This window comes from Embiotoca jacksoni, unplaced genomic scaffold (assembly GCF_022577435.1).
Source record: "Embiotoca jacksoni isolate LCO1_2020_lvr unplaced genomic scaffold, fEmbJac1.0.p SCAF_1, whole genome shotgun sequence".
In the NCBI taxonomy this organism is placed as follows: domain Eukaryota; kingdom Metazoa; phylum Chordata; class Actinopteri; family Embiotocidae; genus Embiotoca; species Embiotoca jacksoni.
Window position 1 is genome coordinate 25,010,169 of NW_027185229.1, and position 16,568 is coordinate 25,026,736.

Genomic DNA, 16,568 nt, shown 5'->3' on the forward strand with positions numbered 1-16,568 from the left:
TACAAGATAAAACAAATTTTAATCGGATTCAAAGGAACGTGAAATGTTTCCAATCCTCCGAGCGCGTTTTCTTTCCGGGAGAGGTTCGGGTACAGAGCGCAACTGCCGTTAACTCACCACGCCGCCCGGAGGTTCGAACGGGTGGCGGGCCAAATCCGCGCGTCATTGGCGTCAAGTCCATCAGCCCTCCGAGCAGGACAGCGGGAGGTCATCGCCGAGCCGGAGGTGGTGGAGGACGCAGTGTTGCCGGGTTGGAAGTGAGACAAAGACAAGGGGGGTGCTTTCGACCGTGCCGGCTGCGGGGTCTATCAGTGTAGGTCGGCGGGCGTGGACGGGGATGATCGGAGGCCAGGGGGTGGAGATCGCTTGTCTTCGGAGACGTACACAGAAACCTCGAGGGGAGGAACAGAGGGGAAAGACCTCCGCTGCGCGCTACTCTCGGCAATCCGCAGAAAAAGGGGAAGCGCACCGTGGATGTTCTGATTTCGAGACACTCTTTATCGAAAATAAAATTGAGGATTGAACAGTTGAATCTTCAAAATAAAAACTGACAAAATCGGGTACCGCCGTAGTTTTATATTCATCTAGGAATGGTCATGTTGGTTATTTTCAAGGACTCCAACCTAAAGTGTAAAATTAAACTTGTAACGCAAGTACATTTACTGGGACAGATTTTCGTGCTTCGTGCGTAGCCCTCTCAATCACGACATGGTTTTCTGAAATTCATCAATATTTTAACAAAACCATGTTTCAGATACACTGAGCCTCAAAGTACTGTTCCTGAAAGCTGAATTATATTACTCTACTGCAGTGCCGTAATTCACTAAACTACATTTTTATGGACATTTTGATGTTGTTGTTTTTTTTTTTTTTTTTTTTTTTACCGATGTAAGTCTCCGATCTTCTTCATTAGACAAACCATCTGATTTAAGAGCCACATCGACCAGGACGTGGTAGACATGGTAGTCCTTTTGGATCAAATTTCCTGAAGGTGAATTTTTCTTTAAGGGATACAAACATCAGCATATTTGTGTGGGATTTCAGGTTGTAAAGGAAATAATTCACAAAAAGATATTTTGAATACTTTGTGAAATTACTGTAATCATTTTTTACTAACTTAAAGTGCTGCTTGATGAGATTTCTTTTGATGCTAGTGAAGCAGAGCCTCTGAACTCTCAATTTCTCATATTAAAACCCAAGACTCACTTGCCCCCAAGGAAACAATGCAGCATCATTATCAAGCTGTTTGGTTTCGATGAGTTATGCAGGCTATTTGCCCGTGTTTGTCTGCATGTGGATAATTAAACGCAATTTTCCACTTAGGGATATCTCAGGGGCCACAATAACCTCCACAAACACACACGTGCACTTTCTTTTTTTGTGTGTGTATTGACACACACCCCATGGTATCCACACCAAGACCACTGTCAACCTAATTCTGTAATGATACGGGCATTATCCAGTGTAATCTAGCAGTAAATTAATTACAACCCACAATCCCTCGTTCCCCTTCCGCACTCCCCTCAGGAGCTCAGCAGCAACCAGCTGTGAACCTATGCCACCTTTGCAGTCACATATATAACGTAGTAAAGGTCATATAGTGGAACAGAAACATCTACAAAGCATACAGAATCAAAGACTTGCAGGGAAATCCTCCAACCGTGTAACCTTGGCGAGCAAAAACCTGATCAAATATTCAGTTTGCCGTTTCGTTTGCATAAAATCTGCCAACGGTGTGAATGCATTACTGAGTTGCGTCCTACCGCCAAGGTCATCGTACATTTCAAAGTAGCCAGCAAACTTCCTGGAAATTAATTCACCCTCATAAATAACAATTAATGGCACGGAAGTTTGACTTTGCTGTAATTACTTTTAAAAGATGCTCTTTAGAAAATGTGGAGAATGTTGTTTAAACATGACATTGGAAAACTTAATAAAGCTTAATGGGTGAAAGTGGTTTTTAATTGATGTAAATGTAATCATTGTCAGTTTGTGTACTCATAAAAAAATGTGGAGGGAGCAAACGTTGTCCCTCACACAAATAAACAAATTGTGTCTCCTTTTGTGTGCAGAAAGGATTTGCCTCGGTTCTTTCTTGACGCCTTAAATTAGACGGCATACAGTCAGGACTTTCTTACTCGGCTTCAGGCTGTTGTAACGGCTGGCCGCGAGCACCACGCTGACAAGATAGCCCTCTTCTGAGTCGGCCGAGTAATCCAAGATTAAAATGTATATACACCTATTATCGAGAAAGAGCAAGAGAACGGGTCGGGCACTCGGAGCACTGAGTACACACACACACACACACACACACACACATACACACACACACACACACACACACACACACACACACACACACACACACACACGGGGACACGAGGTCACAGCACTCGGCTGGCAGAATGTGCTCAACGTATGCAGGCACACACCCCAGAGGGGAGAATACACAGGGAAATTAATGCACACACACACACTCTCTCCCACAGATAAGCTGTGGCAGCACGTCATCAAGGGAATTTGGCCATCCATATCATCAAAAAAAAAAAAAAGAAGGCTCCATTAGAATTTAAGCCCCTCAAGAGCTCGGGCTTATTGACGATGACATTATATTTGTAATTTCCGGTATTTATTTGCCGCTCTATCAAGAAAAAGCAACCCAGAGGAAAATGTTCGCCGTAACTTTCCAAGTGTTTGAACAACTGACGTTATTGCCAGACACAGATAACACAAGCTGAACTTTAGCTACCAAATAGGACTGCCGCTGCAGAGAGCCGCACGCTTTGCATACGAGAGCTGTCTGACAGAAATAATTGACGCAGGAAACGCAGCCGGGCTGACAGGGGAAATAATAAAACCGTGGATATCACACTTACAGTCAGAAACACGTTGTAACAGAGCGCAGTGTGATCCCTTTGACTCCAGCTGCTCTCTTGATGTAAAGTTTTGCACGTCAGACCAGACAGTAGGTTCAGATGGAAACTTTTCGGAGGCGTCCTCTGAAGTCTTTTTCACGCATCAGTGGAGGAGAACCTTTGTAAAAGAAATTCCAAATAAAGCCGTGTAAACGCATTAAACGGCAGATTGAACGGAGCCTGATTTTTTATTTCGTTATTTATGTATTTTTTTTTACAGAAGAACTCGTCAACAATATTACTGCGTCAGTCGTGTTCGTCCGGCTGACGGTGTAACGCGTGGAAATGGTTGTATTGTGGCCTCGGCTGCGTTCAGCCGTCTGGTCGCAGCCCTCGACTGTTCTACCGAGTCTGTACAGTTCCGTGCATATTTTTTCCAGATGTGGTTAATTACATACTGCTTTGGACAATTAGCAAATGAGACTGACAGTAACCTTCATGCATTAATCACAGTAAATTACACAGAGGAAGGCGCAGCACAGAGGTTCAATTAACCTTTTAGCCCCTCGTCTGAATGTGGTGGATGAGGCTGGTTATTCAGCGAAGGCCCCGACGCTCTCTCGGGTCACCGGGGAGCGAGAGAGGCACACGCGGTCCCTCCACTACACCTCCCCACGCACCCCCCCACCCCCCAATCCCCTGTCCTCGCCGGGCCCGGACCCGACCCGGCCCTCGGGAATCATCGAGCAGTCTGCAAATCAAAGCGACTCTGGTGTCTCGCGGCTTTTCTCGCAGCTGCGGTGGCATTTATTTTCCAAAAGAGTTGTGCCAGGAGCCCCGTGTTTATTTTGCTTCATTTAGCTGATGGTGGAAGATGACCTGGCGATAACCACCCGGCGCAACCTGGCGAACTCCCCGGAGAAATCCGGAGCCGTCGCGGGGCTATCTGGAATGATCTGCGATATCTTTAGCTTGTGGTGATTTGCTGTCATTGGTTTTGGCTGGTTGAGTGTGTCTCAAAGCAAAAGTTTCAAATTATTCTGTGGCTTCTGAAATCCAGTAGGAGCTGCGGAATACATGCTTCGCTCAGCGAGCCAATTTGGTCCAAGGGGTGGCCTCGCTATCGCTACATCTCGAGCTTGTTTCCTTGATGTCTGTGTGGCTTTGGGGAGCAAATACGTGCCATTATTCCAAAAGAAACTACCTCCTCACTGCCCTTTGAGCAAGACACTGATCCACTGTTTCCAGCCGACTGAAAAGCTTCAAGGCTTACGCTTCTCTTCCCCCGCCTGCTCGCCTGCTTAGTGGCATTTAAATCGGAGTGTTTTCCGAGTCACTCTGCTTGTTTAACTTTTACCTTCAATAACACTCATCACAAGATTTTACTGCTACCCCCGAGTAATACTTAATATCTTGCTATACCGCCGTCCTGCTTTCTTTCACGTTGTCACGGAAGAAGTGCAACTGCAGGCCGTCGGACCAGAGGTGCAACCGGAGGATATCGAATTAGCACTTAGCATTCCTACACCGCTGTTTGGCATTTTTATACGCGGTACTTTTAGTCGTTGTGGAATTTACAACGTAGCCTCAGCAAAAAAAGCAGTCGAGCCAAAGACGGAGGCAGACGTGTTTTTTCCTTTCTCTGCCTGCCATGAGGACGGAGAACAGAAACAGACAAATGAAGAGTCGGAGACAGAGGAGGCTCACAGACAGATAAATGAGGAGGAAATGCTCCTCACTGCTGTTGAGTCTGTTCCCGGAGACGAGCGACCACAGTGCTGCCTCTGTCCTCGTCCAGTTTGTGCTTGTGGGTTGATGCTGATGTTTCAGGATTGATTTGTCCGCATTCAGCAGTGAGGCACCCTGCACAAACAATGAAACAGGCATGCGGCCCTAACACGCTGCCCCCTTGTCTCTGTCTGCCCAGTGCCTCTGTGAGAAGCAGCGGTCACATGGCCTGGCGAGTCATTGATGAAAAGCGAGTGAGGGTGGGGGGGACCTTTGGAGCGGTCACCCCAAAATCCCTGCTCCCCTGGGCCCACAGTTCTCTCGCTCTCTCTCTCTCTCTCTCTCTCTCACACACACACACACACACACACACACACACGCACGCACACGGACGCACGCGCACACACTCTGCTCTAATGCCTTTCTGTTGTGCCAACACACATACAAGTCTACTTGGGCACACACACAGACACATGTACTAAATCCACATCCACATCCACTCGTGAGTACACCTACACGTGCACTTCACACACACACACACACACACACACACACGCACACGCGCGCACGCTCCACCCCTAACACGAGTGCAGCCATACACGCACGGCCACCCGCACGCACAACAGGCACGACCGACAATAAAACACAACCTCGGGCTCGCAGATGCCTAAAAGAACACGACCCTTTGTCATCCACACGGAGACCTTTCCCTCCGGGGGAGGAGCACTACTCAAGGTTGAAGCATGATTTTAGCCTTTAAACCTTCGTCCCAAAGCGTTTAAGGGCCTCACAGACACTCGCACATCAAGCCTCACTTCCCTTTCTTTTATCTTTCCGTCCTCCAGATTGAGGAAAACCTTTATAAATCACGTAATCTAACGCTGGCTCTTTATGTTTTTTTGTAAGCAAGTGTAAAAGTACCTCTTTTTAGTTGACCAGTCCAATCATTTCTTTTGGAAAGCTTTGCTTCAAACACTGAACATTTCCTTGGCAGAAGCGAAGCGTTCTGCCGTTCTCTTCGATATTCCTTAACATTCAGAACAAGATTTCAAAGTACTTTATATTCAGTGCAGAAATATCATGTAACATGATGTAATACTCTTTGACAAACACCAGCCAGAGCTGTGTCACAGTTTCATTTCAGGACTTGTGTATGTTTAAAAAGTTAAAATAGAGCCAGGTGCAGCTTCTTTTTTTTTTTTCTTTTTTTTTTTAATGAGCATTTTTTGCAGTGCACGACTAAACAGCCACCCCCCACCACTCTTGTTGCCGCTCGGCTGGAATTCCTCACGGATCACTGCCTGCGCCCTCTTTATTCCCTTTCTGTGCCTCCTCCGACACCTGGCCGTTGCCCCCCCCCCCTCCCCCTCCGGTCCTCTCTGCCCTCTCCCTGCTCTCCCCTCTAGCCCCTCATTAATCGGTCCTGATATTGATGGGAGTTGAATGCTGGTAAATGACTGCCTGTGAAGCCCCTTCATGCATCCGCTTCTCACCCTGCCTGTAACCCCATACAGGCTTGATTTGCATGCCAACCGTTCACCGGGCTTGTGAACCAGTTCCTCTGTGCTTCAGCTGGCTCAATCCTTCAATCACTTTATCTGTTTCATTTTTTTTTTCCTGATTCACATGTTCCCTCTTCTTTTGGTCAACACTGTCAAGACTCTCCTGGCAGCCATTTTTTCTTCTTCCGCTATTGTGCCTGTTTTTAGTTTTCCCTTCCTGCCACCTGTTTGATGCCTTTCTTTCTAAAATGATATTTGATACTTCATTCAAGATCCACCACGTAATTGTCTCTGTAGAACCAAAATAATCAAACATAAATAAAGTGGCGTGAGGATAATTTCTGCTCCTTGATGAGGCTGAATTCTTGATATGAGTTGACTTTCTAATAAACTAATTCCCTAAATCCAAACAACAGCTTTATAATACCATTTAATCTAAGTAACACACTTATATGTGAAAACAGATGTAAATTTACAGTATGTATGAGCACATATTGTATTGCACAAGCATTGACAACCACTTTGATAGTTTTACTTGTGATCTATCGTCTAGTTTTTCTCCACATTACCATCATCTGTTGAGGACATTGCAAAAGAATTTCTTAAGATTGAGATGAAGAATTTTAAGTGAAGCTGTTGCAGAATACCTTCCTTTGTGAAAGGGATGAAGGCACCTTCTAAAGAAGTGAAAGAAAATCTTCAGATAAGGTTTAATAAATTATCTATGCTTTAGTGTTGGGATCTTTTTTTGTTTTGTTTTAAAATGCAGGTTGAGATTTTACTTTTAACAGCTAAAACAAAACCAGGAGGAGGAACGTCAGATTTATCTTTTTTTTTTTTTTTTTTTTGTTCTTTTTTTGTTGTTGTTGTTCTGCAATGCAGCCCAGATGGCATTGTTTATAAAGACAATCGGAGTATTCTCGTGGCGTTACGGAGGCTTGAATACCTGGATGGTAAGATAACACCGTCTGCGTCCGTGTAGCTCAACAGGTTTATCTCCCTTCTGTTACCCCGGTTTCCTCGTTTTACTCCCTCGTCACCTCCTGCGGGCCAACGTTATCTCTGCCAGGGGGAACGGAGTCATCCTTTACTGTTACTGACACGCTGCCCGTCACCCTGCTGTCCGGTTACCATGGCAACAACAGTTGCTCTGGTACGGCGGAGGCTTCTGCTTCTTGACTTTTAGCCACGCCGCGCAGATCACTCGAGCCCCCCCCACCCCCCTCCACCCCCCCCCCCCCCCCCCCCCTCCTCCCTCTCCTGAGCAGCACTGTCTGCTGCAGTTACTCTCCTTAAACTTTGTTTGGAGGTCTTTCTCCGGTGCTCACCTGTCAGAGGCAGCCGTCGGTGCTGAAATATGCCTTTTGTCTTTTCCCTGTTGGAATGAAACCATAAATTCGTCCACAGACACAAGTATGCCGTCCCTTTTTTGTTGTTGTGGTTTTTTTTTTTTTTTTTTTTTACGACTGCGCGCTCCAGAGCAATCTGTCTTTGATCTGTGTCGCAAGTAAACAGTGATAGGAGTTAAACCCAAGGTCGAACAGACGCTGAAAACACTTATGCGTTTTAGCTGTTCAGGAGATAAGGGAAACAAAGTACTCTGTCGGGCTAAGTGGCTGTAATGGCTACAAAACAAACAGAAGGAGGGCTCGCTTCTTAAGAGCAAAGGAGGGCTTTAGCATTCCACAGAACCACAAAGCATCTCTGGACTTAACCTGAGCCAGACTCTGTTTGTTTACCTTACAGGTTGTAACGCAAACATTTATCTGAGTTAATAGGCAAAAGACCAAGTCTGGTCTACACCTTCCTGTTCCCGACATAATGCCGCATGACAGATAGACTAAGCCAACTCGTCGTACCAGTAACTGCAACACCCTAATAGGGGAATGGATTTTTTAAAAGCCAGAGCCGGCCGGCCACTTCCTGACATCTGATGAGTAAGATTAGATTTTGATTATATGGTTGAACAGAATGAGCCAAGAATGCTGAAGTCTGTATTTCTTTCTTGTTCACTTTCATTCCTCTATCTACTTCTCTGTCCATCTTAATTTACATTTCGACAAAAGACCCCTTAATGATACATTCCTACACTTAATCTCCATCAAAGTACCTCAGTCACTTGTGAAACTCAAAACTTTTTTGATTGCATCCTCTGACCCCAAAACAACTCTTATTTATCCCCCCCGAGGAAACGTGGCATTTCAAAGACACAGAGTACAGCTTTGCTGCTGAGTGCCTTTTCTATAAAACATTGATGAGCCTGCTTGTAAAGGTGTTATGATTTTACTAAACAAGGACTCAAGTTAATTATTATAATTTAAAATGATTCATAAAATTTATCATTGTGTTCTTGTACACTCAGTAATTTAACTTGTCACTTTTATGTAACGGCCGATAACCCCATTTTGTCCACTGCGACTTTAAATTTATTTAAAAATCCACTTTAAACAATTTAATTAGCCGTGGCTGGCCCTGATTTGAGCAGAGGGGCACACACTGTGAGGGCCGACGCAGGTCATGGAAATGAATCTGGCGTGTTTTTTTCCTCACGTAAACAGTCTCCAAGGCAGCGCTGTCCTGCTCTGCTGAAATCACCTCCATCTATCCTCTCCCCTTCAGCTTCTCTCTCCTCGACTCCTATTTCTGTCTTCTTTCACAGCTGACCACCATGAAACCATTAGCTCTGTGTTTTTGTGCTCCACCGGTATCCAATATCTCCCGGTGTATGTTAGTTTGACTAACAGTAAGTCCTTAAGGTGCCTTAATGGTCGGCCAACACAATTTCCATTGTGCTGTGCCGTCGTTGATTAAGAGCATGTTGATTGCTGGGGCTTTAGGGGTGCCTGTGCTGTAAGTGATATTTGGGTTATTCTGTGGCCTGTTGTTGCTGTGTGCGTTTGGGACTGGATGCAGTAATGGTCCCAGCAGTGGAGAAGGCAGGCAGGCGAGGAGGCACACGGCTGAGGTACTGCCTTTCCACCGCCTCCCCATTCTCTGCTTTATAGACCTCCAGAGGGTTGTGACCTCCATCATAACTCTTCCAAAGCCGGAGAGGGAGAGGAGCTAGCTCACAGGCCTGGAATCCACCAATATGCCTCACCTCCCGTGTGATCCCCACCGCCAACCCCAACCCCAACCCCCTCCCCCACCCCCCTCCTCCCTCTCCCTCTCTCCTTCCCTCTCTCCTTCCCTCTCTCTCTCTCTCTCTCTCTCTCTCTCTCTCTCTCTTCCGTGAAATGTGTGGTCCCCATCAGGAAATGCGGGGTGGAGACGGGCACCGGTGGTGATACTTAAACAGTCACGGCTGTTAGGAGGCACTCTCGCCTCCTCTTTGGATCAGAGCGTATGGGGGAGAGGGGGGGGGAGGATTAGGGCTGAAAATGGTGGATGTAATAAAGTGATGTCAGGTGGTGGAAGGGAGGAAACGATACCTACGAGCTACAGTGGAGATGGGAGGAGGTGTGCTGCAGGAAGGACGGAAGAAGAGGGGCAGGTTAGAGAGGGAACAGAAGATTCAAATTAGGAGAGAAAAGATGTCTGCGCTGTTCTGCTTAATGAGAGTAAATCATTACTCCTCTTTTACCATTCCTACATGACTGCAGGCATTGTAAAACACACGTAAAGCTACCCATTAATGCACATTATTACACCCTTACATCGAGCCTCCCTCCCTCAGATGATTGGTCTGCATCATCCTTAACAGCATTATTTTATTGGAAGCTGCTCAAACAGCATCTACCTACCTCATCGCTTTTTAATGCACGGAGGTGATTTAAGGCCTCTCGTCTCAAGTATTATTCTTCCCCCAACATCAAGTAACAAAGAAGTGAGACAATATATTGGCTAAGTACACCGTGCCATTGATTAACTAGCATGAGGTCTGGTAGGTGGATGGGCTAGTGTGTGTGTGTGTGTGTGTGTGTGTGTGTGTGTGTGTGTGTGTGTGTGTGTGTGTGTGTGTGTGTGTGTGTGTGTGTGTTTGTGTAAGGCAGTGGGGGTGAAGCAACGTCTGCTCAGACAGAGAAACAACTCTGAACTGATGACTTTCTTGGCAGAGAAGCTGTATTGACTGGGGAGAGATCTGCTCGCCTAGTTTGACCTCTCGCACATCAATAACGCCGTTCAAATTCCTCCACATGACACACAGGAATGAAGTGTTGTACCTGGAAGCAGAACACATGAGTCGTAATTAGGACTGAAAAAAAAAAAAAAAAAAAAAAAAAGCGGCTTATATGGTTGAACGGCTATTTTATTTTTGAAGTCTGTCAGTTTCTTATTCCAGTTCATTTGATTTATCAGTCGATTGCACAACGTCTCTTCGTGGAGGCCCTGCCAATCAAACGCGACGCCAGTTTCATTTAACACAACACTTTCCACATATTCTCCTCTCACATGAAGGAGCGTAGAGTTGCTGGCGGCTCTCACGGATGTGCTTGAAATTCACGACAGTTGCATGCCAGCTTTTGATTTCATCCGTTAACATTAAGAAAAAAGATGTATGATTATTATTGTGCATTATTGTATTCTGCCGAAACGGCAGAGCACTGCACCAGTGCTATTTTTTTTTTTTTTTTTTTTTTTTGCAATATAACATCCATAAAACAGACAAACATGTTAAAGTTGCCGTCAGTAAATCAATGTTTTAATCTTCATCTGACGGTGATGCCGATCGTGTTTGAAAAGGGATTTGTCGTAGCATGACTGTGTTTATGTGAATGAATGCATGTAGATCCACAGCAAGGTCACTGCTTCAACCAAAAAACAGTGCCCTTGCTCATTTATTAGTATACAGTGCACGAGCTGTCAAAAGATAGGAACAGAAAACGGATGTATTCCTGAAGTTAATGAAACATTTTCCTGTGTTTTCAGACTCTGATGGTGTTGTAGCTGCGGAATTTATTACAGCTTGATTTCCTGAAAACTGATTATTTCAGAAGAAAATCTCTTCACACGTACGCTGTTGGTTCCTTGTTTGCATCTTTGATTGCTTGTAATCAAAACATAGCCGGAAACAAATACAGAAGGTCTTGCAGCACGAAAAAAACGACTCATTTATTTAGATTTCGTGAAACATTTTCAGCTACAGATGAGTCACATTTATCATTAAACACAAGGAAGTCTCGGCATCTTTTTCTCCCTCCCCGAGTACTTGACCCAGAAACTAAATGTGCAGCAAAAAAAAGAAAAAAAGAAAAGAAGAAGAACGCCTGGCATGCAAGGTGTTTTTGAGACAGATTTGTTTGATATATGATGACATGCAAAACGAATTTGTCAGTCGTCATTTGCATCAGTGGGGTGTTGGTAAATCTTTGACGCGTCTTAATGTGCTTCAAATAGAGCAAATGAAATTCAAGCTTGAGAGGGCTTAATACAGCTAAACGTGTAAGTTTGCCTCAAATAGTTAAGTTAAGAAGCTAAAATTATGAGATTGGTTCACTGTTATAAATCTGTCGTACTTTACATATAAATGAACGTCTTGTTATTAAAGCCGTTGCCAAATGCATAGATCAAGTCTATCACAGCCAGATAAATCTCTGTGTATTTACATCTGGCGTGTGACGTGACATCCCCATGATGGCTAGATGGATACTGAGCACGCTGTGTGGGCAGAGCAAGCGTCTTCCCACTTCTGGTTTAGCCCAATGCCAACTTGAACGGGGATAAAGTAACTAAATCCTGCAGTACTTCTCGACTTTCAAAATGTCATTGCGACGAATGGATCGAAATCTAACCGTGAAGTAATTTTTGTGGCGGTTACGAGGCGCAAAACAATTTATTCACTGGCAGAAGGGGGAGGCAAAACCTCCGCACTGCAGGTTTCAGCACAGACACACTTAAAAGTTTTTTTTTTTTTTTCTGAACGCGTTGCTTTAACAGTTTCATAACACAGAAGTTCATACTTGGTTGATAATAGGGTTTCTGTTTGAGGATACAAATAACAGTGCGTTTCTGTTTTTTTTTTGGGGGGGGGGTATTTTTACCTTTGTTATCTGTGATTTAATGCATCATGTTTAGTAATAGTTCTCGGACAAGCAGGCAGTCGTGGGACATCGCAGTGCTGTAGGACCTTGTTTGGTGTCTTTATTACTATTTATTTGTTGGGACATACAGCCCGTGATACATGTCTCTGTTTAAAGCTGGTTGTTGCCAAAAACATCACATGTTTGAATATAAACCTCCCACTTTTCACTTACTGGACCCTTCATACCAACACGAGCCCTGTGTGTTTGGGATATTTTTTTTTTTTTTTTTTTTTTTTTAGGTCTTGTTGATATCAGTTAACAGGTAGGGATTTACACACCGATTTAGACACTGATTGATGTCTTCTTCTGCGACTTTTATTGGACTTTGGCTAAAATGCAGCTCTGAACCATAAAAGTTTAACCTTATCACCAAACCTGAAATGATAAGGACCCAGAGCCTCCGCACAGGAATTTACAACTAGTTTTAAAGGATCTTCCAGAAGATGAAAGGCTCTTTAAAAGGATATCGAACTGGCCGTAAACTAGATTTGTTTGTCAGACTTTAATGACTTGGCCAGGCTCATAATATGTGGTGGAATTCTTTTATCCTTTTGTAAACAAGGAGAAGCTGCCACAACAAACAGAGGTTGCTATCTTTCACGCAAATTTGCATGAACGCCGGTGCGTGCGTACACTTACACGCACCTCGTTTTCAACCCTAAGTTGAATGTTTGGGGTGTTTCCATGTTATCGCATCTCCTTCACATTTTTCAGCTGGTGTCACCCACCTCCTCTGCTACCCCACGATTTTACCAAGGCTGCCAATCAAAGTGGTTGGCATGGAGATAGCTGCTCTCCCGACTACCACAGGCATCATCTCATGTAGGCCAAATTAGGAGGGGAAATTGGTCCCTTTGCTGCCACACTTTCATTTGAGTATATTTTCAGCTGGGGGGGGAACATGGTGTGTTTTGGACTAATACAAGCGTATCACGGTCGTACGGCTCCTACAGAGGCCTCTAGGAAAGAGAAAAAGGTGGCAGAGAGAGAGAGAGAGAGAGAGAGAGAGAGAGAGAGAGAGAGAGAGAATGAAATCCCTCGTGAAGTCTAGGACCACACATTTGTGAAATAAAGGATTCCTGCATGTTCTTGCATGAGCCTAGTACATTTTTTAATCATCTTCTTTTGGCTAATGGCTTGTAGGCAAGACGTGGGAGGCTTGTGATGATTATTTCCATCAAGTCAATTAGTAGTGGTATATGAAAAGCTGTCACTTTGATGTTCCTCGATGAGTGCAGTTAAAATACCTGCAGCAAAGTTAGACAGGGAGGCACAAATCGCTTTCCATCAGAGTGCTCGTGCAACACTTAAAATGATTGGATGGGTGGATGAATGTCACTTGTACGGCCTCTTTTTTGAGTCATACACATGTTCTCCTCAGCTGCTGCTTATAAAAATGTGGGACCCACTTTTACACAATTTTCCGCTGCAAAATTTCGAATGCACTGATGTGTTCAACAGGTCTCGTCGAGGTTGTCAGCGATTTGGGAAATATGGAAAGCGTGCTTATAAATCCTCGAGCCTGTGTTATTAGCCAGGTTTCTTTCACACAGCTCATGATTGGCCAGGTGACCGTTCCCGCTCACAATTTATTGCTTAGATTGATGTCTCTCTGCCATGAAATATGGTGTCACTCAGAACTGAAGTATTTAATGGCGAGACTACACTAATGATACACCTACAGGTGTCGCTAATAGCAAAAACACCCGACGCTTTTCCAACACTTGACTAGTTACTGCTAGTTCAGTTAGTTATTGTAACTAGGGATACATTTTGAACAGTCATTAAATCATAAAAATAAGTAGTTTTCATGTCATTTTTTTTTTATCATAAAACAAACGTTCCTGTCACTCTAGTGGCGCATTACCACTACCAGAAGGTGGCGGTAATGCAGCCAAAAGCTGTTTGCCAACTGCCCTTAAACAGGAGAAGTTGCAGAAGAAGAAGAAGGTGTTACTACCACCAGCCAGTAAAATACGTGTGACACTGTGAGATTAGATGAGACTGTACAAGCAGGAGAAACAGGAAAAGACAACAACAGTAGTGAAAACGTTCTGTGTGGAAATCCTTCAAACAAATAACACAAGCTTCAGCGCAAGTGCTGCCAGGTAAAGCGAGCACATTCTGCCACGGCCATACCGAGCAGATCCACAAACCAACGATCAATGGCTAGCTTTGACACGAGACGGAGTCAGTTTGATTTTAGACGTGCACAGCAATCAAACGCCCTCGTCAGCTTTGTCCAAGGCGAGAGTTTTTGAAGTTTAATAGCATCGATGAGCCCGAGTTTACGGCGGGAATGGGTCTCTCTCTTGGGAAGGGGAGGTGTCTTTGAATAATAGTTCCCAACGAATATCAAATCTTGAAGAGTGTTTTTGGTTAAAAAGCTCATTCCTAATTTTAACTAACCGTCCCAAGACTGGAAGTGCTGACTACCTCTGAAACAGACCATAAACTAACGAAGGACACTCAGTGACCAGGAAACATAAAAACCGTGTAACACATTCTGTTACGCCAGTACTCTCTCCATTCATAAAGAAACTCTGCTGCTGCGAATACTGAAATATCTTGTCCGTAAATGTAGTATAACCTCCAGTTTTTTCAAATGTAGCATGCAGAATAAAATTTTATTTTATAATCATTATTGTAAATTTGGACTATAAGATATACAAAGTATCTTTGTTCCTTTTTAATGCTATTTTCTTTGCTTACCTTGAGTAAGTAGTAGAAGATTTACGTTTTAATAATACTAAGAATAGTATCTTTTCAACCCAGTGCTCTGCAAATGAACATTCCTAAATAAAGACAGTGTATGGTGGAAGATGCAACAACCCATATAGCATCTGGTTATTGGACAACAAATAACATTAAACTGAATTCCATCATCAGAAACATAAAAGAAAGCCCAGAGATCTGAAGTAAAGGCAGCTTGTGTCCTGTTAGAGGACCTGACCGTCCCTTCAGTCATACATCAAGTCGTAGTTTTTGCGTCTCTTCCATTTGTTTTTGGCTACTGCCCCTCGGCTTCGCTGACAAGTTAAGTTACACTGACTGATAACACAGCTCGGCTGTGTAGGGATTACTGTCGTACATCCTGCTCGAGGCCCCTGGGAACGCCATGCTGTATCCTTCTGTCAACAGTTAGTGCCTTGAGAGCGCTCTACTTTCTGTGTGTCCGTGTTTGTGTGGGTAGTACTATATTTCACACTGTATGGTGCTCGGCCAAAATCAACTAGCCCGCTTCCTCACTCATCTTTCTTTGCCTTGGAAAACACAGCCTTGATGAGGTGGGCCTGAACTTTGAGCCCTACCTCATTGCTCCCCGAAACACCTACATCATCTTCGTCCCCACTCCGAACCTGCCTTTTCAGGACCCGGTGGTAACCTCCACACCACATAAATTTGCCTGATGTGAAGTCTCACCAACGACACACCTGGATACCGAGTCTGCCTTTGGCACAAGAAAAGGGGGTGAAAAAAAAATGCCGTACTTCTGGGGTTTGGGTCAATGCCACATGGTCCACAAAGGCTTTTTCATTGTAAAAGTGGGATTAAGAATTCATTTAACACACAGGGATAAGCTGTTATGTGACAGTGGTGGGAGCTCGACTGTACCTTAATGGACCCGGCTTGCGCTGACAGATAAGTTGAGCTGAGTTGCTCTGGACCAGGGGCTCTGTCCACTTCTTCCCTCTAAATGAAACAGACTGTTATTATTTCCAACAGGCTATACGGTAGCCCTGTCCATCATTAAACCTATGAATCACGTCTGTGCGCTTACACTGCCTCCCTCAGGGGTATATCATTGCCTTTCCCCTTAATCTGGGCAGATTTCCGTGCCGGGTCCACCATATAGGATTCTGTTTTTAGCACAATGAACAGCTTGCTCGTGTTACTCTGCAACTGCAGTGCGTTGCACAATCTTCCCACATTTGCCATCGAATCCTGTGGTTTCAGGTGTTCAGTGAAATACCAGTAAATGCTCATGCGCCCCTCAGCAGTGGTTAAACTGAACTTTACACAGCACGGCTTTTATGGGGAGAATGTTTAGCTGCTTTTTAGCTCCGTTAGCTGACATTATCACAGCTACGGAAAGCACCATATGTGGTTTATGTCGATGTTAAATTGAATGTTGCAGGATTTTGTTCCATCGACAGCAGAGGCTTCAGTTCCGCTGGCGAGAAAGATAAAAAGAAGTCATGCCTCGAAACTGCTTCACGCTGTTTTGGAGGTCAATTGCTTCTTCAAAATACCCTCATTAAACCGTAGGGTCTAAATATAGGCTGGTTTGTTAGAAAATTGGTAGTCTCTTTGATTCTGGTTTAAGCTGCCCTGTCAAAGTCGTTTATATGCAGTGTTTTTTCCTTTAACAGTGATGCAATAAGTTGCAAGGCAATTTGTCAAATCAAGTTCTTTATGCTGGGAAAAAAAGCTCACTGTAAAGCGTGGATGCTGCGTTT

General features: G+C 44.3%; 1 protein-coding gene across 4 annotated transcripts in view; it reads left to right on the forward strand.

Moving 5' to 3' along the window:
* Positions 1-16,568, forward strand: part of ephb2b (eph receptor B2b) — a 126,786-nt gene that overhangs the window by 25,596 nt on the left and 84,622 nt on the right. The gene's annotated exons all lie outside the window — the stretch shown is intronic.